This window comes from Haliaeetus leucocephalus, unplaced genomic scaffold (genome assembly GCF_000737465.1).
Source record: "Haliaeetus leucocephalus isolate CR32 unplaced genomic scaffold, Haliaeetus_leucocephalus-4.0 Scaffold932, whole genome shotgun sequence".
In the NCBI taxonomy this organism is placed as follows: domain Eukaryota; kingdom Metazoa; phylum Chordata; class Aves; order Accipitriformes; family Accipitridae; genus Haliaeetus; species Haliaeetus leucocephalus.
This window is the reverse complement of record NW_010973368.1, coordinates 793,024-816,476: the sequence shown is the minus strand read 5'-3', so window position 1 is coordinate 816,476 and position 23,453 is coordinate 793,024.

Below are 23,453 nucleotides of genomic sequence, written 5' to 3'. Positions count from 1 at the left end.
ATGGTTTTGGATTTTCTCCAAAATTCTGCTACATGTTGGATGATTTACCTGTCGGATCATTGACTGTTACCCAAGCAGTTCCTTGCAAGTTGCCACATGTTTTTGGAGCCAGGTTTGGTTTTTTTTTTCCTTTACTTGTAGCACGTGAGAGCTAAGCTGGAGAGGAGTAAAATGATTAGGTTTAACTAAGGTTTTGGGGGTTACTACAGAGTATGTGTGTGAAATATTAAGCTGCGTGGGGGACAAGAGGCCAGATTAGACAGTCTAATTGTTCTTTAAAGACTTAGACTTCAGTAAGCTGTAAATGCTCTGTACAATATCCTTGTCTGAGCTGGGCTGCCAGGCAGGCAGACGACCAGGCACTGCAGTCTGTATAGCTCTTCTCTGTCTGACAGAGAAAACACCTCTACAAATGCGGTTTGGTCTGCTTTGGACTGCTGAAACTGCTACAGATAAGTCACTCACGGTGATGTGACCTTCATTTATTCCTGTTGATTTTTCCCTTGAGTTAAAATAAATAAAAGTGGCTGCCTCTTGCTGCTGTTGAATGGCTCCCTCCTGGAGAAAGCCGAGACACTTGGGAAGAGCAATTCTTCTAACAGCTCTAGATGTTTTTTCCAGAAGATGAGGTGATCTGGGAAGAGGGAAAGTGAGTGCTGGAGCTAGTGACTTGTGACCACCCACAAGAGAGGACAGAAGAGAGGCAAGCTTTGCCACTATTTTTTCATGCCCCAAATTTTTTGTTGAAAACCTCCCTTGTGGTGATTGTCAATCACAGCTCACAGTCATTGTATGATAGGGTGTTCTTAGCCTTGTAGACAAGGGGGAGGAGACCTGTGACAAGGGCAGTGATCAAGGGTAGCAGAAGGCAACATATATTTTTGAAGAGCTTCTGCCTACGTGAGTTTCTGACTGGCTGCGCAATAGTGCACAAGAAAAAGTGATTCACTTCACCTTTTTAAAATTTGCTCTCAATATGGGGGAACTTGGTTCTTCTGGGTGTGGTGCACCATTAGCCTAGCCTATGTCTAATCTTGTAGACATAGATGGAATTTGATTTTTATATTTCTGCTGGAAGAATGAGTGAATAAAAGGCCAGTTTTAATTGTTGAAGTAATTTCATGTCACTGTAGGCATATGCAGCATCACAAACTACAGTATCTAAACTTGTCCAGGCTTCCCTCATAATTTGTTTGTTCTACTTGAGAAATCTACTTTAGGATGAATTGTACACTAGAAATGTATGTGGTTTCCATTAGCCATAAGAGGAATTTACTTAAGAAGCTCAGATGTGGGTGTCTGTACTGTATAGAAAGAGCTGCATTTGATCAAGCGAAACCACTCCTTGGTGATACATGTTCAGTCTGGAGTGCAATCCAGAGACAGGAAGGAGGGTGGTATTTCCACTGTCTATGCCCATAGTTTTAATATAGCAATGGGAGCAGTTGTATGTCTCTTGCCTCAATAGAAGTTACATACCTTCCTGTTTGTTAAGCATCATGGTGGACCTGGCTGAATGTGGGACACAAAATACTTACCAGATGTCTTCTGGAAATACAATACCGCAGAGAGGAAACAGTCTAGGAGGTTCCTTTAGTGTGCAGAAGATAACTTCCTGACACAGCTGGTGAGTGAGCCAACTAGGGAAGGCACCCGCTGGACCTGTTGTTCACTAACAGAGAAGGACTTGTGGGTGATGTGATGTCTGGGGGCTGTCTTGGGCATAGCGATCACAAAATGATAGCGTTTTCAATTCTTGGAGACGTAAGGAGATGGGTCAGCAGAACTGCCACCTTGGACTTCCAGAGGGCAGACTCTGGCCTGCTTAGGAGACTGGTTGACAGGGTCCTTTGGGAGGAAGTCCTGAAGGGCAAAGAAGTCCAGGAAGGCTGGACATTCTTCAGGAAGGAAATCTTAAAGGAGCAGGCCATCCCCATGTGCTGAAAGATGATCCGGTAGGGAAGAAGGCTGTCCTAGCTGAACATAGAGCTTTGGCTCAAACTCAGGAAAAAAAAGGAGAGTTTTATGACCTTTGGAAAAAGGGGCAGGAAACTCGGGAGGATGACAAGGATGTTGTGAGGTTATGCAGGGAGAAAATTAGAAGGGCCAAAGCCCAATTAGAACTTAATCTGGCTACTGCCATAAAAGATAATAAAAACTATTTCTGTAAATACATTAGCAACAAAAGGAGGGCTAAGGAGAATCTCCATTCTTTAGTGGATGCAGGGAGAAACATAGTGACAAAGGATGAGGAAAAGGCTTGAGGTACTTGATGCTGCCTTTGGCTCAGTCTTTAATTATAAGACCAGTTGTTCCCTGGGTACCCAGCTCCCTGAGCTGGAAGGCAGGGATGGGGAGCAGAATGAAGCCCCCATAATTGAAGGGGAAATGGTTAGTGACCTGCTACACCACTTAGATGCACACAAGTCTATGGGGCTGGATGGGATCCACCCAAGGGTATTTGAGGGAGCTGGCGGAAGTGCTCACCAAGCCACTTTCCATCATTTATCAGCAGTCCTGGCTAACTGGGGAGATGCCAGTTGACTGGAGGTTAGCAAATGTGATGCCCACCTACAGGAAGGGCTGGAAGGAGGATCTGGGGAACTACAGGCCTGTCAGTCTGACCTCAGTGCCAGGGAAGGTTATGGAGGAGATCATCTTGTGCCATCACATGGCACGTACAGCACAACCTGGTGATCAGGCCCAGTCAGCATGGGTTTATGAAAGGCAGGTCCTGCTTGACCAACCTGATCTCCTTTTGTGACAAGATGACCCACTTAGTGGATGAGGGAAAGGCTGTGGTTTTGTCTGCCTGGACTTTAGTAAAGCCTTTGACACAGCATTCTCCTGGAGAAACTGGCTGCTCATGGCTTGGACAGGCGTGTACTTTGCTGGGTAAAAAACTGGCTTGAGTGACCGGGCCCAAAGAGTTTTGGTGAATGGAGTTAAATCCAGTTGGTGGCCAGTCATGAGTGGTGTTCCCCAGGGCTCAGTTTTGGGGCCAGTTCTGTTTATCAACAATCTATCTGGATGAGGGGATCAAATGCACCCTCAGTAAGCTTGCGGATGACACCAAGCTGGGTGGGAGTGTTGATTTGCTCAAGGGTAGGAAGGCTCTACAGAGGGATCTGGACAGGCTGGATCGATGGGCTGAGGCCAGTTGTATGAGGTTCAACAAGGCCAAGTGCCGGGTCCTGCACTTGGGTCACAACAACCCCATGCAGTGCTACAGGCTTGGGGAAAAGCAGCTGGAAAACTGCCTGGTGGAAAAGGACCTGGGGGTGCTGGTTGACAGCCGGCTGAATATGAGCTGGCAGTGTGCCCAGGTGGCCGCGAAGGCCAATAGCATCCTGGCTTGTATCAGAAATACTGTGGCCAGCAGGAGCAGGCAAGTGATTTTTCCCCCTGTAATTGGCACTGGTGAGGCTGCACCTTGAATACTGTGTTGAGTTTTGGGCCCCTCACTACAGGAAACATTGAGGTGCTGGAGCGTGTCCAGAGAAGGGCAACGAAGCTGGTGAAGGGTGTAGAGAACAAGTCTTATGAGGAGCAGCTGAGGGAACTGGGTTTATTTAGTCTGGAGAAAAGGAGGCTGAGGGGAGACCTTATCGGTCTCTACAACTACCTGAAAGGAGGTTGTAGCAAGGTGGGACTCAGCCTCTTTTCCCAAGTAACAAGTGATAGGACAAGAGGAAACGGCCTCAAGTTGCACCAGGGGAGGTTTAGATTGGGTATTAGGAAAAATTTCTTCACCGAAAGGGTTGTCAAGCATTGGAACAGGCTCCCCAGGGAAGTGATTGAGTCACCATCTCTGGAGGTATTTAAAGGATGTGTAGATGTGGCGCTCAGGGACATGGTTTAGTACTGGACTTAGTAGTGTTAGGTTAATGGTTGGACTCAATGATCTTAAAGGTCTTTTCCAACCTAAACGATTCTATGATTCTATAACATTGTGCAACATCCTGAGGTGGGACAGGACAATCCTCTCAGTCCCTGGCTGGTTCACATGTTTCAGATAATACTCCTTGTTTGACTTAAGGTTCCCCTTAAACTCAGATAACAATGACACTTGGGTGATCTTACTTCCTCATCAGTGAAGCGCGTTTCATGTGCTGCAATCAGACCATATTTTATCTAATCTGACATGACAGGTGACTCCGCAGCCATCTTTTTCTCACTTTCTCAGTCAGAACTGTTCCTCACACAGACTTATCGTGCTTTTGATCATGTTTATTTTTCATTCAGTTCCCTAAGTGGAAAAAGTATCCCAAAATAGTCGGACACCAACCTACTACTCACATATTTTGGTTTTTGTTAGCCCTTATTCTGAGGAGCGCACACCTCTTCTTGCAATTGCTGCCATCCTGTGGGAACGATGACTGCAATTGCAGCTCAGAAAGAAGAAAGTGAGGCTACACCAGGAGCACTTCAGCCATGATCCTTTTACCTGGCCCTGTGGTCAAAGGGAAAAGGTTGTCTAACGTTGTATTGATGGTATAGGTAATTAAGAAAACAACTATGGTGTATTCCAGCATAAATTAGTCATCTAAATTCATATTAAGACTGCAGTTAAAGCAGCAAGGTGAATTAACTTGGAATGACATATTAAGACTTGATATAACGAGTGCTTTCTGAAGTCTGGGGAAAGAAGGCTGGGGAATGGTAGATCAATTACTGGCAACTGGCAAGTTACCTCCAAGTATCTTCCAGCCCAACAGCATGGTCAGTAAGAAAAGACCCTTGCATTACAGATTCCTTTTCTCTTGAGATTTGAACTCTCTATTCTAATCCCACTCACTCTAAAATTTGTTTCATTTTGTTAGATATTTTGTAGCATCTATTCCATGAGACAAACCTCACATCTGTGTTCATGTGTATTCTGACAAGAACATTACGTGTGCCTGCGTGTAAGCCTTCATCTCTCTGCAAAGAGGTAACAACAGTCCACTTGTCCAACGCAATTACTGAAGTTCACTTCAGTTATATGTGCTCGTGTCCCTGAGCTGCCTCTTGCCTTAGAAGCAGTAATGGAAGCTCCCATAGGCTACTACACACCTGGGTAGCTTATAGCCAAGTTCTTGGCTACCGCTCTTGAAATGGCAGAGATTCAGACTCAGAAGAAATGTTGTGTGTAAGTCTAGAAGTGATGTTGGTCTTCTAGAATAAGGGCAACCTGTTACAGAACTGTCCCAAACTGTCTGCAGCTCAGCAGCTCACTTACACAGGGCTTCTGACCAGACATTACAGCTGCCCAGCCTGAGACAGATCAGATCATTTCAAGCAGGATTATAAAAGCAGGCCTGAGGGAAGCCAGATAATGGGTCTCCTTCACTCATTAACAGAGCAGCAGAGCCCGCATAAAGAGAAATGAGTATTCTGTACCTCGGATCTAAGACAGAAAAGGTTACTGGCCTCATAAGTACCTCATTAGCAGTTGCAATCCTTTAGCTTCTGTTAAGATCTCTATTATTTTATCTGATCTATTGCAATCTATTTTCTGCTGCAGTGAATAAGCATCTTAGACTTCAGTTTTCCTGCAGAAAAACTGTATCCTCTTTTTTTTTTTTTTTTTTTTTTTTTTTACATTGAGATAATAATCTTGACATAAAATCTCACAGGACACAAAAATACTCAGTTTTCCGTGTTTTATTTGGCTGTGGGCAATCCCTACTGAAGTTTACCTTGACCACTTGCATGGGAATGAAAACTGGAGCATTTTGTTATATAGAAATCTTACCCTGAGAAACTACATCATGTGCTTGCCTGTTGCTGTAAAGCTGAAGAGTACTGTTCTTCCTTCCTTCCTTATCAATTTCAGAAGACTTCCTGACATCCAAACATCTGTCCAGCTGGCACAGGGCAGAATGATTTCAAGCTAAATAGCAGGGCACCAAGTTTCAGTTATCCCAGAAAATGTTTGACATATCATCACAGGCTACGTTATGGTCTCCTGAAGTGTGCGTGTTTGACAAATACTAATTTGTGAATGGACAGTTTTACCACTACTTTCAATTTTTTTCTTCCTCTAAAGGAGCACATTATTGATAATGCTGGGATGTATGGTATGTTAAGTTATAACAATGTACCTATTATTTTCTCATTGCCTTCCCCTTCTAATACATTTGAAGCTGATTGCCAGTTTTCATAACAGCCTTTTAAATAGTATGGAGTTTCCTGGGAAGTTGGTAGGGCTGCAGCTTACAGAAACTTACAGCTTCTTCAAAGACAAATAGTAAAACAGTTATTTTGAAATCCAGTTGTGCTGTCTGCCTTGCTTATTTCTTACAGTGGAAAAAGCCCCTGACCCTCTATGGGGATCCTCTTCAAAGAAAGTGGAACATGAACCACACAAAATTGCAGCCTTCATTGAATTATTAAAATAGTCTGCTGCTCTCTGGCAGTAGGGTCAGAAATCTTCATTCCTACTCCATATTTTATCATTCCAGGCTTTCTGTCCCTTACTACAAAATCTGTAGCTGACAAAATTCAATATAGCCTCTGAAAGGACTCCTGAGCACTGTTATAGTTGTATTGTGTTCTTTGATTGCTTTGGAGATGCTGTAAAAGGAGGAACAGGGATAATATTTGAAAAATTACTAAAACAAAGTCAAAGGTGACAATTTGAAATGAGAGAGTCCTTGTCTGTTTTCCAAACTGCTTTCAGTGTTTCCATCTTCCCTCTAGAGTTTCCCACTGTGTAGCAGATGTACTTTTCTTTAGGATCAAGAGAATGGTCTCCATTTTATTTCATGGGAAATACTTTTTGTGCATTAGAGGTAGAAAGAATTCACTCGCACTACAAGAATTTCTTCTGCAACACTGCAGAGCAAGAGCTGTAGAAGACATCCTGCCTGTGGACTACCTACTTCTGGAAGTCCAGCTCTGTTTAAAAAGAATTTACAGTGTGATAAAATTAGACAAATATTAACCTTATAATTAGGAATGTAGCTCTGGAGGGGAACTCCTGGGTCACTGGGAGTGCTACAGCCAGACAACCAGATCACATAAACTCCTCCAACAGCTGATCGAGCTTTGTTTGAATTCAGCTTTCCTTTATAGTTTTTATTCCTACTGGAAGGCTACGCCAGGGCCTTACTGCTTTCAAGGCTAGAGGGATGATCCTCTATCCTAGCTGCCCTCTCTTATGTGTTCTTTTGAAATTTATTGTTAGCTTATGCAGCTTGTTCTTGTGCTAATATTTTCTTTTTTTGATGGCTCCTTTTCCTTTATCTTTTTTCTTTTCCTACTGCTCACTGACTATGTTTTTATAGACAGCATATCTCTCAGTCATCAAGCTGTTAGGCAAAGAAAAAGTTGTATCTCTAGGTAATACGTACACTGCTCCATGGGATATCTGCTGTACATTTCCCTCTCCTGTTCAAATTGGGGAACCCGTTGCAGTATGTCATGGCTTCCTTCTGTCCCAGACATCTAAGTTACCTTCCTGTGGAAACTAGGATGTAAGGGAAAAAGAGGGAAGCAAGGCATAACATGGGCTTGTCCTGATGTGGAACTGGGACATGACGGGGAGCAGGTCACAATCTAAAGATATGGTAGATACTTTAAGATCCTGCAATACAGATATAACTTCAGTTTATTTCAACAGATTGAATGATAAGGGGATGGGGAGACTAATAAATAGCACCTGCTCTATCTGGAGTTCATGTTCTTCAGACGTGGGACGGATTGGCTAGATCTTACTAGTGCTTTGTAAGTAATTTTAATAGTTTTTTGCATCTTCTCAAAATACCTTGCCTGATAAAATCCTGGTGTACAATCTGACTCTCTCACATCCGAATTATATCGGTAGTTCATCATCATCAAGGAGTCTCCACCCCCCTCAGGTTTCCTCCCTCTTTGGTTATTTCCAATAGATGTATTTATAGCAAGAACACTTGACTTGCGTGCATGACCTTGTGCTTGGTACAAATGACTTTCATCCCATATGTCTCACTCCAGTTTTCAAGGTCATTCAACTCGTTTTCAGTAACAATATTCCTCTATATTGATGCCTTTATGTTCTGAGACAACAGCAAATTTTTATGGTGCAATCACAGTTTTTTTAACAGATTCATTAAAGAAAATATGAATCAAACTTATTCTAAGACATAGTCCTGAGAAGCAGCCTATTAATTATCCTTTACCGCTAGGCTTCCAATTTCCCTGTAATCTCCCCTTTAGCCAGTTCTTCTCCTAATTTGTAATCTAATATTATATTAATCTCTAGTTTGTGACTTAATGATTCCTCTCTCATGCCCCATCATAGTAAGTATTGTACCAGTGTCCAGGTAGACTGAATCAGATGTCTCTCCTCAGCCTTAATAATTACTTACTTCTTTAGTCTTGCATGTTCTACTTTTAGTAAATCTGTGCAGTGTTTCTTTCCACTTCCTTCCATGTCTTTAATTATGCTTTCCATCAAAGTTGCTCTAAAAAGTTGTGTACAATTGTGGTTATACTAATGATCTTCTATTTAACCACATTATATTTCTTCCTCCTTTGCTGTCCTCTGGCTGTATGACCTCTTGGAATATTTGATAATGAATTCTATGGAGTGGACCTGCAACTTCAGAAGCCATTTGTTTTGGGGGCTTGGAGGTAACCCAGCCTCCTGCAAGTTGGAATGCATGGAGGTCTTCAGCCTCTTTCTGCTCTAACATAGTACTTACAGTTCCTATTTTTGATCTGTTTAGTCACTCTTCCTTTACATCCCCACTCAGTATTTCCATCATACTTGATATAACTGACATAAAAGCAGTTGGGTTTTGGTCTAAACTGTGGTTATCTTTAATCTCTAGCCTACTCCACCATAATTTCAGTGTCTGCCTGTACTTTCTTTTTATTTATATGCCTGAGCATTACATTGCTACCTTTTAGAATGTCCATGCACAGTCTAATTCTGTTTGACTTCTTACAAAATTGCTAACAGAATTATTCCTGTAAGGTTTTGACTTCTTTAACTTTCAGGTTTTACCTTTTAAAATGCTTGGCAAAAGAAAGACTATGGTGTCAAAGCAGCTGTTGTTTGTTTCTGGTTAAAAAGATGCCGTGTCAGATTACTGGGTTTTATCTGCTTGGATGTTGTGTTGGAAGTGGTAACCTGTTGAGGGTTTGCCTTCCCTTTCCTGAGTTTTTGGAGGATTCTTTGCATGTCTTATAGTTATTTTGAGAGTGTTCTCCAGCATGTTGTTGAAGAGATAGAGAGGAGGAAAGCATAATAAACAGGATTTTTTTTTTTTTTTTTGCCTAGTATCAAATGTAGCCCCAAATCCTCAACTCTTAAACAATAAGGAAAAAGAAAGTTTTTGCTCTTAATCAACTTGACTTCCTTGGTAGATTTGTTACTATTTATATGCTAGTTCACCATACATTCAAATAACTTCTCAGGCAGCTGAATCCTGAATTTTAATGTAAAACCAGCCAAGAAAGGGAGAAAAATAAAAGGCATGATTTTTTTCTTAAATCTCGGCTAAAGCAAGCTTGATGGACTAGTCATTGTGGGAATGGAGGCAACAGGATGAAGAAAGACAGGACAATCCTAGGGCTATCTGATCAAGTTTAGGTACAAAAGATTTTAACTGGCCTTGATCTGTCTTGCTCCAGCTTGGGACTTTGAAGTTTTTATGAAATGGTGACGTTTTCCCAGGATAAGACAATTTCCCGCTCAGTTCCAATTAGCTTATTTGCACCCCTATCCAAGCCTCATAATTAACAATAAGTTAATTTTGAGTGTAAGGTCCTTGTTTATTATGTCTGTTGCCTAAAAGCATGTGCTGCGTTTGGCTGGGGTAGAGTTAATTTTCTTCATAGTTGTTAGTATGGGGCTATATTTTGGATTTGTGCTGGAAACAGTCTTGATAATTCAGGGATGTTTTAGTTATTGCTGAGCAGTGCTTACACAGTCAAGTCCTTTTCTGCTCCTCACCCTGCCATTGGGTAGGCTGGGAGGGCACAAAAAGTTGGGAGGAGACACAGCTGGGACAGCTGACCCCAACTGACCAAAGGGATATTCCATACCATATGACATCATGGACAGCAATAAAACTATGGCAAAAGGTGGCTGGGGGGCCACTGCTTGGGGACTGGCTGGGCATCAATCAGTTGCTGGTAAGCAATTGTTTTCAATTTGCATCACTTATCTTTCTTGGGTTTTATTTCTCTGTTATTTTCCTTTTAATTACAATTTAATAATAATAATAATAAAAAGTTCAAATTATTAAGCTGTTCTTATCTCAACGCACAAGTTTTCTCACTTTTACCCTTCCAGTTCTCTTCCCCCAGTCCTGCTGGGGGTGGGGAGTGAGCAAGCAGCTATGTGGTGCTTAGTTGCCAGCTGAGGTTAAAGCACAACAGTGCTCTTTGGCACCCGATGTGGGGCTCAAAGGGTTTGAGATAATAACAGGTTGACCAGAGTGTATTAGAAGGGATTTATATCTGCTAACAGTTGCAGGTCATGATATTGATTCATCTGTTCTCGATATTAGTTTATCTGATCTATGCCGTGCTCTTTTTTTTTTGCTGTACATGTTAAAGATTGGTGTTGGCTTTTTCAGTTTTCTGTGCTCGGTAGTGATTAGTGATGTTTTGCCTTGGAGTTTTGTTATTAAAACACTGACCTTGAGCTTAATCTAGTATTTGGGCTCTGTACTGAAGCCGTTACTGTATGTCGGGTACCATCTCATGGAAACAGTTAACTATACTTCTTCCTCTGAGATGTTTTTTGTGGAGGAAATACAGAATGGCACCTTTGCCACCTTCTTCTGTGATGTTTTCTGCCTTGTTACAATAACTTCTCAGTATCTTGAACATCCTTGGGTAGTTAAAATACTTCTATTGGTATTTCTTAGGAATATTGCTTTGGTTTTGTCTAAGGTTAACAAGCAATTTAGGAATCTGACCCAGGCTCTGTGAGAGTATAGTCATGGGTGGCATTGCATGTGGGAAAATATGGGCAGGTATCTAGAGAACTTCTCACCTCCAATGGTCTGGAACTTCATTCCTGAACAACTGTAGGATCCTGATGAAGTGATAGAATGTTTAAGTACCCTCAGGAGAGGGTACTTCTAAGACCCAAAAGGGTACTGGTGGGCTTTTGGTATAGCTGCCTTGAGTACGGATAAGTTTAAACAGCTGCCTAGCTTGCCTCGTCTCTCAGAGGATCTGTCTGTGGTGGCGTTGCTGTGAGTTAAAGAACAGCAGGTGCCAATTGCTACCATGACAGTGCACCAGTGACAATATCACACCAATCAAGATCCCTGCTTCCCATCCATAAGTTGATCTGGCTACTGGAGAGTCAAGGAGTGACCAGTAATATTCATTCACCCTTTAATAGTCCCATATGCACAGTGCAAAAATCTAACGGAGAGTGGAGGCTAACAGTGGACTATCGAGCCTGAATGAAGTCATACCGCCGCTGAGTGCTGCCATACCAGGCATGCTGAAAGTCCAATATGAACTGGAGTCAAAGGCTGCCAAATGGTATGCAACAATTGATATTGCCAACGTGTTTTTCTTGATCCCTCTGGCAGCAGAGTGCAGGCCACAGTTTGCTTTCACATGAAGGGGTATTCAGTACACCTGGAATCAACTGCCCCAGGGGTGGAAACACAGTTCTACCATTTGTCATGGACTGATCCAGACTGTACTGGAACAAGGTGAAGCTCCTGAACACCTGCAATTGATGACATCACTGTGTGGGGCAACACAGCAGAGGAACTGTTTGAGAAGGGGAGAAAAATAATCTGGATTCTTTTGAAAGCTGGTTTTGCTATAAAACAAAGTAAGGTCAAAGGACCCGCACAGGAAATCCAGTTTTTAGGTATAAAATGCCAAGATGAGCATCATCATATCCCAAAGGATGTGATCAATAAAATAACAGCTATGTCTCCACCAACTAACAAAAAAGAAACAGGCTTTCTTGGAGAATGTGTATTCCAGGTTATAGTCTGATTGTAAGCCCTTTCTGTTGAGTGACCTGGAAGAAGAATGACTTTGAATGGGGCCCTGAGCAGCAGCAAGCCTTTGAACAAATTAAACTGGAGATAGTTTATGCAGTAGCACTTGAGTGAGCCCGGACAAGACAAGATGTGAAAAATGTGCTTTACACCTCAGCCAGGGATAATGGCCCGACCTGGAGCCTCTGGCAGAAAGTGCCTGGAGAGGCTCAAAGTTGACCTTGAGGGTTTTGGAGTCAGGGATATAGGGGATCTGAAGCCCGTTACACTCCAACTGAAAAAGAAGTATTAGCAGCATATGAAGGAATTTGAGCTGCTTCAGAAGTAGTTGGTACTGAAGCACAGCTCCTTGTGGCACCTCAATTGTCTGTGCTGGGCTGGATGTTTAAAGGGAGGGTCCCCTCTATGTATTGTGCAACTGATGCTACATGGAGTAAGTGGGTCGCAATGATAATGCAATGGGCTCAAATGGGAAACCCTGACCGCCTGGGAAACCTGGAAGTGATCATGGTCTGGCCAGAAGGCCAAAACTTCAGAGTGTCACCAAAGCAGGTGACTAGTGCTGAAGAGGCCCCTCTGTATAATAAATTACCAGAAAATGAAAAGCAATATGCCTGTTTACAGGGGGATCCTGTCATATTGTGGGAAAACATCGAAGGTGGAAAGCTGCTGTGTAGAGTCCTACATGACAAGTGGCAGAAACTGCTGAAGGACAAGGTGAATTGAGTCAGTTTGCACAGGTGAAAGCCAGCCAGCTGGCTTTAGATATTGCTGAATGAGAAAAATGGCCAACACTTTATACTGACTCACGGATGGTGGCAAATGCTCTGTGGGGGCGGCTACAGCAATGGAAGCAGACCAGCTGGCAGTGCAGAGGTAAACTCATCTGGGCTGTTGAATTATGGCAAGATATTGCTGCTCAGGTAGATAACGTGCTTGTAAAAGTATGTCGCATAGAAGCTCATGTAGAGTTGTGCCATTGAAGAACATTGAAACAATGAGCAGGTGGACTAGGCTGCTAGAATCAAAGTTAAACTATTATGAAACTGTTCTTATTTCAACCCATGAGTTTTCTCACTTTTACCCTTCCGATTCTCCTCCCCCCATCCTGCTGGTGAGCGAGCGGCTATATGGTGCTTGGTTGCCGCCTGGGGTTAAACCACGACAGAGCGCTTGGCACAGTCCAGGAGGACATGTGAAGACACAGGAGGAAAAAGAAGCAATCCCTACCCAAAGAGCTTGGGAATGACTGGAGGAAGGTTTCTGGAGTAACGTGCTGAAATGCAGTTTTGATATATATGTTGCTGTGATGCATAAATTTTCACAAAGGCCTTCTTTCTGCAAAAGGGCAGATTTTTATCTTACATAAATAAAGACTCAGTCCAATACACAGTAAAATAAATGTCAAGGTTTTTTGAGCTGAGTAGGCCCGAAATGATACAAGAATGCCAGGGTGCTGTGGGGCCAGGAGTGGTGAGGGCTCACCATGGTGGGGTGGCAGGGCAGGGCCTGGCAGGCAGGGCCTGTCCCGCTGCCCCAGCTGGGAGCAGGGCAGCCCCGGTCCCAGGCACTGGGCACGTCCCTGGGGACGGGCCGAGGCCAGGCCGGGTCGTGGGCTGGGCCTGGCTCGGCCGAGGCCAGGCCGGGTCGTGGGCTGGGCCTGGCTCAGCAGGGCCCATGGCCGGGCAGGGCCGGGCTGTGGGGAGCTGGAGGCTGGCCCTGCTGTGGCATTGCTGGGGCAGGGGCTGAGGGCCCCGGGGGGCAACGTGGGGTCCTGGGCCGTGGGCGGGGGGAGCCCAGGGGCTGGGCAGGGACAGTCAGGCTGGTTTGTGCCCTCAGCTCCGTGACGGACATTGAGTCTGCTTGTGTGATCTTCCTAGGCACGCTTACTTGAATACAGCATTCAGACGGATACTGTATGTTTGAAGTACAAAGTGAAATTGGGCCAATGCAGTCCTATAAATGCGCTTTGTGTTGTTTAGCTGTCAGAATTGGGTGTATTTTCCTGAGCTCAGAGTGATACAGCAATAAGACTCATCTAGGTTCAGAAACTCACATGCAAAAACTCCGATCTGTGGTAAAAGCTATTAACAAATTAAATGAAGTATAATCAGAGTTTGGACACGATGTCATGGAAATATCAGTGAGACAGAAGCTCCAATTACAGAAGCCTGTATTTAATGTTGTAAGGGACTTACTTAGAAGTATGTTATTCTAAAACTGAACATAAGAACCACGAAGTCCAAACAAAATGATTTCCCTAGCTTATAGACATCCCAAATTTCATGAAATTCAGGCTTATCTTATTATAGTTTTTGATCTTTCAAAAAAAAAAAGTGAAGAGAATGAGAATTCTTTTGCTTCCTATTCTTTTCTTGATACCCTTTATCTTGCTTGGCTTTGAGTTACAACTGTGACATTCAATTAGGTGCTGAAAATGTACTAGATGATTTGACACCGAAAGAAAAAAATATGAATAATTGGTCATGAAAATACAATTCCTGCAGGATTCAAGTCCCTGCTTAATAATATAAAGCAGATTTTTTTTGTTACTATCCTGCAAAATTTTGATGGGAATTTATAGGTATTAAACATAGCCAGAGGAGGGAGCCTCTAATTGTCCTATGAATGCAATGAAAACCTGTTGGGAATTAGAACAAAGTGAGAAACTTCTCAATTAAAGAAGAAAGCAAGCAAGCAGAGGCCTTTGTTGATTCCTATGGCTTTTAATGAAAAAGCACTCTGTCTAAGCACATTTATTGTAGTATCTTTTTCAGTGACTCAGTGCAATGCCTCCATGAAATCCAGCCCATGAAATACTTGCAGCTGGTACTGCAAATGCTGCCCAAACTTCCAAAAAACTCCTTCTGCCCTCAAAACTGGGCCTCTCTCCTTCCGTCATCACAGCAGAGCAGCACTGGTCCTTCTTAGCTCAGTTTTGCTCTCCTTCTCCCCTCCATTTGTCTTCCTTTCTGCCCTTTTCCTTCCTCCTGGCCTGTCCCAATCACAACTCCTGTTGCCTACTTTATATGGCAGCAAGTCGGGATGGGGAGCCTGGCAACGGGTGCTACTCAAGGGAGAAAGGTGCAATGGAGGTAACGTTTGTATTGGCCCATGTGGGAAAACAATCCGTGGGAGGGTTGTGGTCATCTAAGTCAGTTTACTCTGCTTTGAAGAGTGCAGACAGAAAGCTCTCTTCACATCCTGAAAATTATCTAATCTATACCTGACGATTAGTCACTGCAGCTGTTGATTCCTCTTTGCGGCTTTAACTGCTCTCCCTGCATGCAGCTAAATGTAATATTTGACCAAAATTTTACTTAAAATTACAAGCTTCAGAGTAATTCAGGATGTGTGTGTCTTTTCTGACTATTGTAGCATTCTGAATCTTCAAATTGCTACACCTATACAATCTTATGATGTGCTCATCATGTTCCTTTCTCCTTCAGCTTCCTGAGTCTGGGTAGAAAAACTCATGAAAGGATATAGAATTGAAAGTTAGAGAAGTCTGAAATCAGGTTGTTTATAGGATTGAAGTTGTTCCTTTTCTGTATATGCATGTGGCTTTGTCTTTAGCTATGTGGTCCGTACCTTTTTTTCTTTCTCCTGTGAAATGCTGCTTGCATACTTTACAGTGTGGAGTTGCTCTGTGCGTGAATTGGAACTTTGTACTGAATTGGGTGTTGGGATGCAGAGTTACAGTGTAGTTTCATGGTTAAGATAACTGGAGGATGTCCAGAAGAAGTGAGTCTTTTCTTCCTGCTACTGCCACAGAGAGACATATGATGTCATAGAAACTGGCATGAACAAGACTTTCCATAAATGACCACTCCCTCTCTTTTCCTAATTTTCTTTGTGCCTTCTGTTACGCTTTTGTCCCAACGTACATGTGTGCTGACATTTACAACTGTATTTCAAGACAGTGGCACCAGTGCTTTCTGAACAGGTGAAGTCCTGTATGACAGTGAGTTCTCTGGAAAGCATTGCTGCCACGATGTCTACCTGGGCACAAAAATCATTAGATTCTTTTCAGAATCTCCATGCCCTCATTTGCCATATGTGAGATGAGGCTCACCCTGCTTCCCCTTCACTCGCTGTTGTAAAACCAAATCTAGAACATGTATGAAAATACCCAGCTGGTTAACAGCGTCGATTGGAGCCTGTGCCCTTGGAACTGCACTGCTGTAATTCTCTTTTTAGATGAGACTGCTCTTTAAAACTGTTTAGTAATTATTCTTGGAGCAGTTAAATGCACCTGCTTAAGGAACAGGTCTTCAGGTGAGTAGTGCTTTCCACAGTAAACAGCCCCATTGCACTGGCAGTGCTTTCACTCCTGTAATGCATTAAAGTTCAGGTGGTTTTCTTCATTGGCAGTGCTTGAATACATCAGCTGGGTATAATTTCCCATTGGTTTTTATGTGCTACATCTGTACTCTTTGATCGTATTTGCAATGCATTATGAGCTTGTGCTTATGAGTCTTGCACAGAAGCAAAAGTGACTTTTGCTGCAAGCTTTCTTTTTGCTTGCCAAAATGCAGGACAGACAGGGACAGAGAATAGGTATAGGGGAAACAAGTTTGGTGGACTTCTGATTTTAGAGCTTTCAGCAGTGGTTAAATGCTTAAAACCCCCCTATTTCTTGTTTTGTTAAACAAACCATTCATAATTATCCTAAACATACATAACCATGATTCACTGAGCAGCAATTAAACAGAAGCCTTCTACAAACTGGCTCAGTGATATAAAAGGACTCCTTCAGCCCTTCCTCACTGGCACATGAATGACTTCTAGCAAGAATGAGCAATTATAGCTTAAGCTAAAGGGTTAAGACACTGTGATCAAAAGCTGTAACAACTACTATCTTTAATGGACTGGCATTGAAGGGGGATTATAATCTTTACCAGTGAGGTCACTTTTTTTGCCTTCATTTTGCTCTATAGTTCTCACACTGATAAGTTATTTTAATAGCAATTTGTATTCCATTAATGCCTGATCATGATCAAAGCCTTAACACACAATGAAAATTTTTTGCAAAGATCCCCTCCATCTGGTGCTGAATACTTTCCATTTCCTATTTGACTGGAAATCTTTTCCAGGGCTTCTTCCTGCATGCGAGAGACACATGATAGAAAAACTGCTCCCAAAACTTCCAGGGGAAACATTCATTTGACACTTGTTCATTCTGGGATTACAGGTGCCTGTTTAACTTATACCACATGTGGTTTTAGTTTCCTTTTGTTTATTTGTTTTAAGGGCTGTATCCAAGACATAATGTTCAAATCCAGATCTTGGATCTTTCCAGAACTTGCAACTCAATGTTTTGCTTTATTCCATTGCTGAAATGGAATTTTATATTCCTGAGTAACAAGTGAATAAGGACCCTAAGGAATAGGTGTCAAAACCATGGCTTCAAAAGTATGCAGTACAACTAAGTGGTAGTTTCACTTCATAATAAAATTTTTTTGTTTGCTTCCTCTTTTTAGCTTTAAGCCTCAAAGAATCAGGTATGAACTGGTTCTCAAATGCAAATCTTTTCTAGCTGCTGTAGATAATCAGGTTTCAGGTAAAAATCATGGCACTTCTCACGTTTATTCTCTGAATCTGTCATCTGATCCTGGTATGCTTGAAATTGGAAATTCAGCTCCTTCCAAAGGTCCAGTTAGATGTTCTCAGTCTGTTGCAAGTGTTGCAAGCCTTTCACTTTAGGTTGATCGCAACAGTTTTGCCCAGCTGGTGGCAAATATCACTTAGTGCTCAACTTTCACTAGCTGATGTGCCTTTTGAATGTAAAAGAAAGGAAGAAAATGGGCTTGAAAATGTCGCCATTTTCTTTTCTGAAAGCACTGTATGAACATGTCTTTGTTACACAAGAGTGAACTGCCACTGTCTGAGTTTCTCAAAACTCACTAAAATCATGTTAGCATGCTGTACTACAGACAAAGCTTTTCAGTGTTCAGTTCTTCTCACTGAAGTGTTTTCCTTCCTTGGCTCTCAGCCACAGATTAATAGTCTGTAACCAAGCTCACTCTCGAAAATGTCAAATTTAATTGAAAAAGGAAAATCAGAAAATAAAAAGTTATCTGGCGTGACTCCTCTGGGTCCCACTCTTACAAGTTTTGCAGGTTCCTCTGCTTCATTAACCAACCCAGTGTTGGAAGGCTAAGCCCTCACTGTCCCCGCTGCAGCTTCTGCCTGGAGTCCCTGGGGCATGATCCAGCCATGGTGGCATTGGAGGAACCCAACTTGATTCAGTTCTGGCTCCCAGGCTGCACAGAGCAATAACAAAGGCCTTTTGGCCCCTCTGTCCCCTCCCTGCTTTGCCAATAAGCTGAAGAAAAGCAATAGCATGAGCTGTCACATGGCTAAGGACATAGGCTGCCATCTGCACTGTTATTTCTAGGTCTTAACACTGCATCCCAAGGTGGGGTTGGAATGGAAGGTGCCAAGTACAGAGGTACAAGCAGTAGGAGAGGAGATTAGGCCAAAAGTTTTCCCAAGAAACAAAGAACTGAGCAGGAAGCATTTGGTTTAGAGCCTTCTGGTTTGCTGTGCTTTGGGTGAATCAAAGGGAGAGTTGTGAAAGAGAGGGATGTCTCTCATGGTGAGCTGGGAATCCGAGAAAGTGCTGACCCCAGCTCACCAATGTAACTCTAGAACTGGGAGCTGGGAGCTGCCACTCCCTACTGGTCTACAGAATTGCCTGCGTGGTCAATTTTACTACATGCACAACCTCTGAAACCAGTAGGAATGTCTAAACCACAATCCCATTCTTGTGTGAATTTACTGAAGAGCAGAACACTGAGTTTTTGGCTCAAGTTCATGATGGGAAGAACTGTCAAAGCGGAGAAGTCTGTCTAGGAAGCAGCTGTTTATAGCTGTTGTGAATGTACACCAGTCCCAAGTTCTGTTTGACAGATAACATATGCCCTCAGTTATCAAAGCTTTCCAGTGCTTTTCTTTGATTTTGAGTCCAGCAGACTTAAGAAGTCTTGTATCTTACAGCAAGGAAATTTGCTGTTATAAGACCTTGTGTTATGGTAATAGTACCTTGACAGGAGAGAGACCCAGTATATAACAGAGTGCCGCTCTGCCCTTGGAGGGCCTTTGCAGGTGGGCATTCATCTGGCTGCTGTATTTGGATACCAGCAGAATCCAAATAATCCCCATTTCTGGCCTGCAGGTAGAAAACTGTTTTGATCTAGAAAGTAGCATAGTGTTGATGATTATCCATTCAGAGGGAGCACACACACAAGGCATTTCAGTGTTGGTTTTTTTGAGTTATTATTTTGCATGTGACATCTGCAAGAATTCTTCCCATTCCTCTTCTGTGTTTTATCTCAGAGGGAGGTAATGCAGCAAAGAAACAGCTGAAGCCAAGTTAAAAAATGGAGTTCTTAGTCCAATACAGGTGTGCAGTGAGTCCTCAGTATTCGTGCATGTCATAGACTTTTTTCGTGCTTTCACACAGTGCTACAAGATTGCAGGAGAGAAATTTGTAGCAGGAGCCATTATTAGAACTTATTACTTGCCTGTTTACTGTTGAATATGTTGTGCAGTACAGATAAAATTTTAAGGCACTAAGACTTGTGTGTGTTGGGTTTTCATTAAGAAAAGTGTTAATTTCCTTAGAGTTCTCCTTTTATTTTTTTTGAATATGTTTTTTGTGGCTTCATATTCTCATAGCTGTTGTCCATAAAGAGATGAGAACACTTGGTACAGACACAGGAGGTCACTCTTAGGTAATACATTCAGAAATGTAGCCTGCATTTTCCTGGTGATTTCCATGATTTGGCTCTGTTGTTCCAGCTGGACTCTCCTCCAGACAGTCCTGTTGGAAAGTGGAAGACTGTATTTCTGTTGGGAACCAAAACTGGAGAGGTAGGGGGGTCCTCAGCAAGGAGCCTTAGGACTTTCTCCAGTGCTGCTTAAAGCAAGGACACCTGCCTTGGCAGGAACTAGGGCTTGTAGGACATTTTTAGCAGATGGAAGAGTGCCAGAACAGAGATAAGGCCCTCACCCATGTTCTGTATTCTCTAGCTGTATGAGGGAGTACTAGGCTGTCGGTGCCAAAATACCCTCCTCCTCTAGGACTGGAGGCTGTGCTGATTAGTGGTTAGAATAAGAGTGGAGTAATGAAGGCCTCTTTACAACTCTGTCATTGATTTGCCTTGGGCCAGTTGCCTCAGTTTCCTTATTCCTAAATTTCTTAAGCTGTAAACTCTGAATAGTCATATCTGTGTCTTTGCAAAGTCCTTTTGAGAAGTTAAGCAATAGAAACTGAGTATTATCCATGAGACTAGTCTAGGACTGCCTTCCCGTAGGTGGGCAGTGTTTTTTCCCAGCATGCTGAACAGCTGCAGCCTGTAATGGATTGCTTTTTATTCATTTCCATGTGTTACATCTTTTCTTCTAGAAGAAGTAGGTTTGCAATATTCACTTTGGCTTAGCTCTAAACTTTCTATCCACTCTAAGTGTTACTTGGTCTCTTTTCTTACTTGAGCGTGGTAAGGCCGAGTGTTGCCAGTAAAAATCAGGCTTCCACTTTTTATCTCTGTCACAACAATTTAAGGCAGTTGATCGTGAGGTTTCTTTTGTGGGAACTGAATACAGCCTGCGCTGGCAGCAGTTGTGATGCAACACTTTTTCATAGATGTAGAGAACCTGCTGCAGACTCCCAGGCAGTCCTCATACTCATGGAGAGCTTTGCATTTTCAACCACTTCTAAGAAATGCTGTATTCCCATCAAAGCAAACAATTCAGCCAGCACTCAGCCTGAGTCTTCTTGTATCAGGGGGGCAGCTCAAGTTTACATTAACAATTAGGATCACTTTTACAGAGGTTTGTTGGAAGAGGCGAGTAAACCATTTTCAGTAAAATAATCATCCATCTTAAAGTAGTGCTAGATAGAAGCTGGAAAACAGCACACAAACACTACAACAGACAAATAAAAGCCAGACTCCTGGAGAATATAATGTATTTTCAAAGTTACGCTGAAGGGCATTTACTGCCTATAGACATTTTTCAATTTGAACAACTTCATAAAGGCCATGAGAACAGTCTTCAGGCATTTATAGAGAAACACCAGTATGCAATCCCTTCAAAGATTGGGGGAATAACTAAATAAAATTCATTTATATGACTACCTACCTTCCAAACTCTAAATGTTAAGTACCCTAAAATTAATTTGCAGTCCAGCTCAACATTAGGTCTGTAAAGAATCTGTGATTGATCCTAAACCTCACAGAAGGGATCGGAGGAAATGAAAGTAATTACCTGAAACTAATAATGGTTTCCTAATGAATGAGGAATGCAGCTGTCTGAGACAATGGGGGATCTCCCTGGTGCCAACCAGGTGACAGAAGCCACAGAAACAGATGTATTTTCAAGGTATCTGTGCAAGAGATAATGTGGCTATGAGTCAGGCAACAGTTTGTGGTCTGCAAGTGCACTGTTACATCTGTGTGTTTGGGGTTGTGGGACAGTGTCAAATCCACCTCTGAAGAAGCAGGTCTGAGTCATTAGATGTGGCTGAGGATATAAGAGTTATAAGGAGCACCTTAGTTCAAGCACTCTCAATTATCCAAGCAAAAATCTCTTAAGACATTGGTGTTTCCTTCAAGTTGCAATTAATGATGTTTTTTATCAGCATGTTGGACACACATAAGGATTTGAAATCACTTTCAAAATTGCTGGTTACAGTAATAGCTAGTTTCTTTATTAATTATTGGGGAAATAATGAATTCACTTCTCTTGCAGCTCTTTAACAAGGAAGTACAAGCTGTCTTTAAAGTACTAGCAGCCCAGTTATTCCTGTGTTATTCTGACACAACATGTATTCATCTTCCTTCAAGGCTTTAAGCCATTCTGTTTATCAAGCAAATCAGCAAATAAGTCAAAGCACAACTCTAAAACTGAAGCAGCCTTATCTGCAATACAGGAAATAGAATTCTACTGCTATTTTATGGCACACGGGGCCATCAAAGAACAGTCTTTATCCAAATCAGATAAGTTTTACCAATAGTTCAACTAATAGTAAATTATGGAGAAAGGTAAACATACATGAAGGTGGAGGAAAAAGTCCCAGATTTCAAATCTAATGTGCCTCTGCAATGACATGTCACAGTTTCAAAAAGAAATTTGCCAAAGGAACTGAATGAAAACAAATCTACAACATTCCTCTATAACTCAAATGGAAACAATGTTTACAAATCCTCAGGTATTCATAGGAGAGAAAGTATTCTTCTTATTAAAGTGGAATAGTGAAAGAAAACAGTGATAAGTGATGTTCTTCAAGAAAAGTCTGAAGCCTTGTCTACATGGAATGGTGTTTTTTGTATTTTTTTTAATTTTAGCCCATTTATTCCTGTGATGATGCTAGTAGATTTAGAGAGTCTGTCCACTCTGTTTACACTGGGTTAGATCTCAGTGAGGAAAAGAGAGATCCATAGAGTTCTGGACTTTCTCAAAATAACTGCATACCATTGTGGGTGCAATGTCCATCAGATTTTGCATTCTGGGATTTTTTTCATTGTTGGTTTTCTACTAGAACCTGCTGTATTTATCAGTCTTGTGGTCAAATTCAAAAGATGCCGTGATTCCTCTGATACTGATTTCACCACCATTTTCATGTTGCCTAAGGACACAACTAACCACTGCAAATCAGATAGTTATTACTATTAAACAGGATGAAGAATGCATACTCTTGCAGCGTGGATGATTTTGGATAAAACTGGAACTGCTTTACAGTGGTCAGTATTGTGCCATGTGAATACCATAAGAGATGAAGTGGGGGGAAAGTCATAGTGGACCACATCAAAGGTCCTTCTAACAAAGTATTCTTTTCCCAGCAGTGACCTGATAGTTATGTCAAGGGAAAAGTAGAAGAACAGGGAAAGAATACAATGACAGTTTTTCAGCATGTTCTTCCAGATTATTTTGTGCATTGTTGTCCTGGTTTCAGCTGGGATAGAGTTAATTGTCTTCCTAGTAGCTGGTACAGTGCTATGTTTTGAGTTCAGTATGCAAAGAATGTTGATAACGCTGATGTTTTCAGTTGTTGCTAAGTAGTGTTTAGTCTAAAGTCAAGGATTTTTCAGCTTCTCATGCCCAGCTAGCGAGAAAGCTGGAGGGACACAAGAAGCTGGCACAGGACACAGCCAGGGCTGCTGACCCAAAGTGGCCAACGGGGTATTCCATACCATGGGATGTCACGTCTAGTATATAAACTGGGGGAGTGGGGGCAGGGGGATCGCTGCTCGGGGACTAACTGGGTGTCGATCGGCGGGTGGTGAGCAATTGCACTGTGCATCATTTGTACATTCCAATCATTTTATTATTACTGTTGTAATTTTATTAGTGTTATCATTATCATTATTAGTTTCTTCTTTTCTGTTCTATTAAACCATTCTTATCTCAACCCACGAGTTTTACTTCTTTTCCTAATTTTCTCCCCCATCCCACTGCGGGGGGGGGGGGGGGGGGGGGGGCGGGCAACTCCCC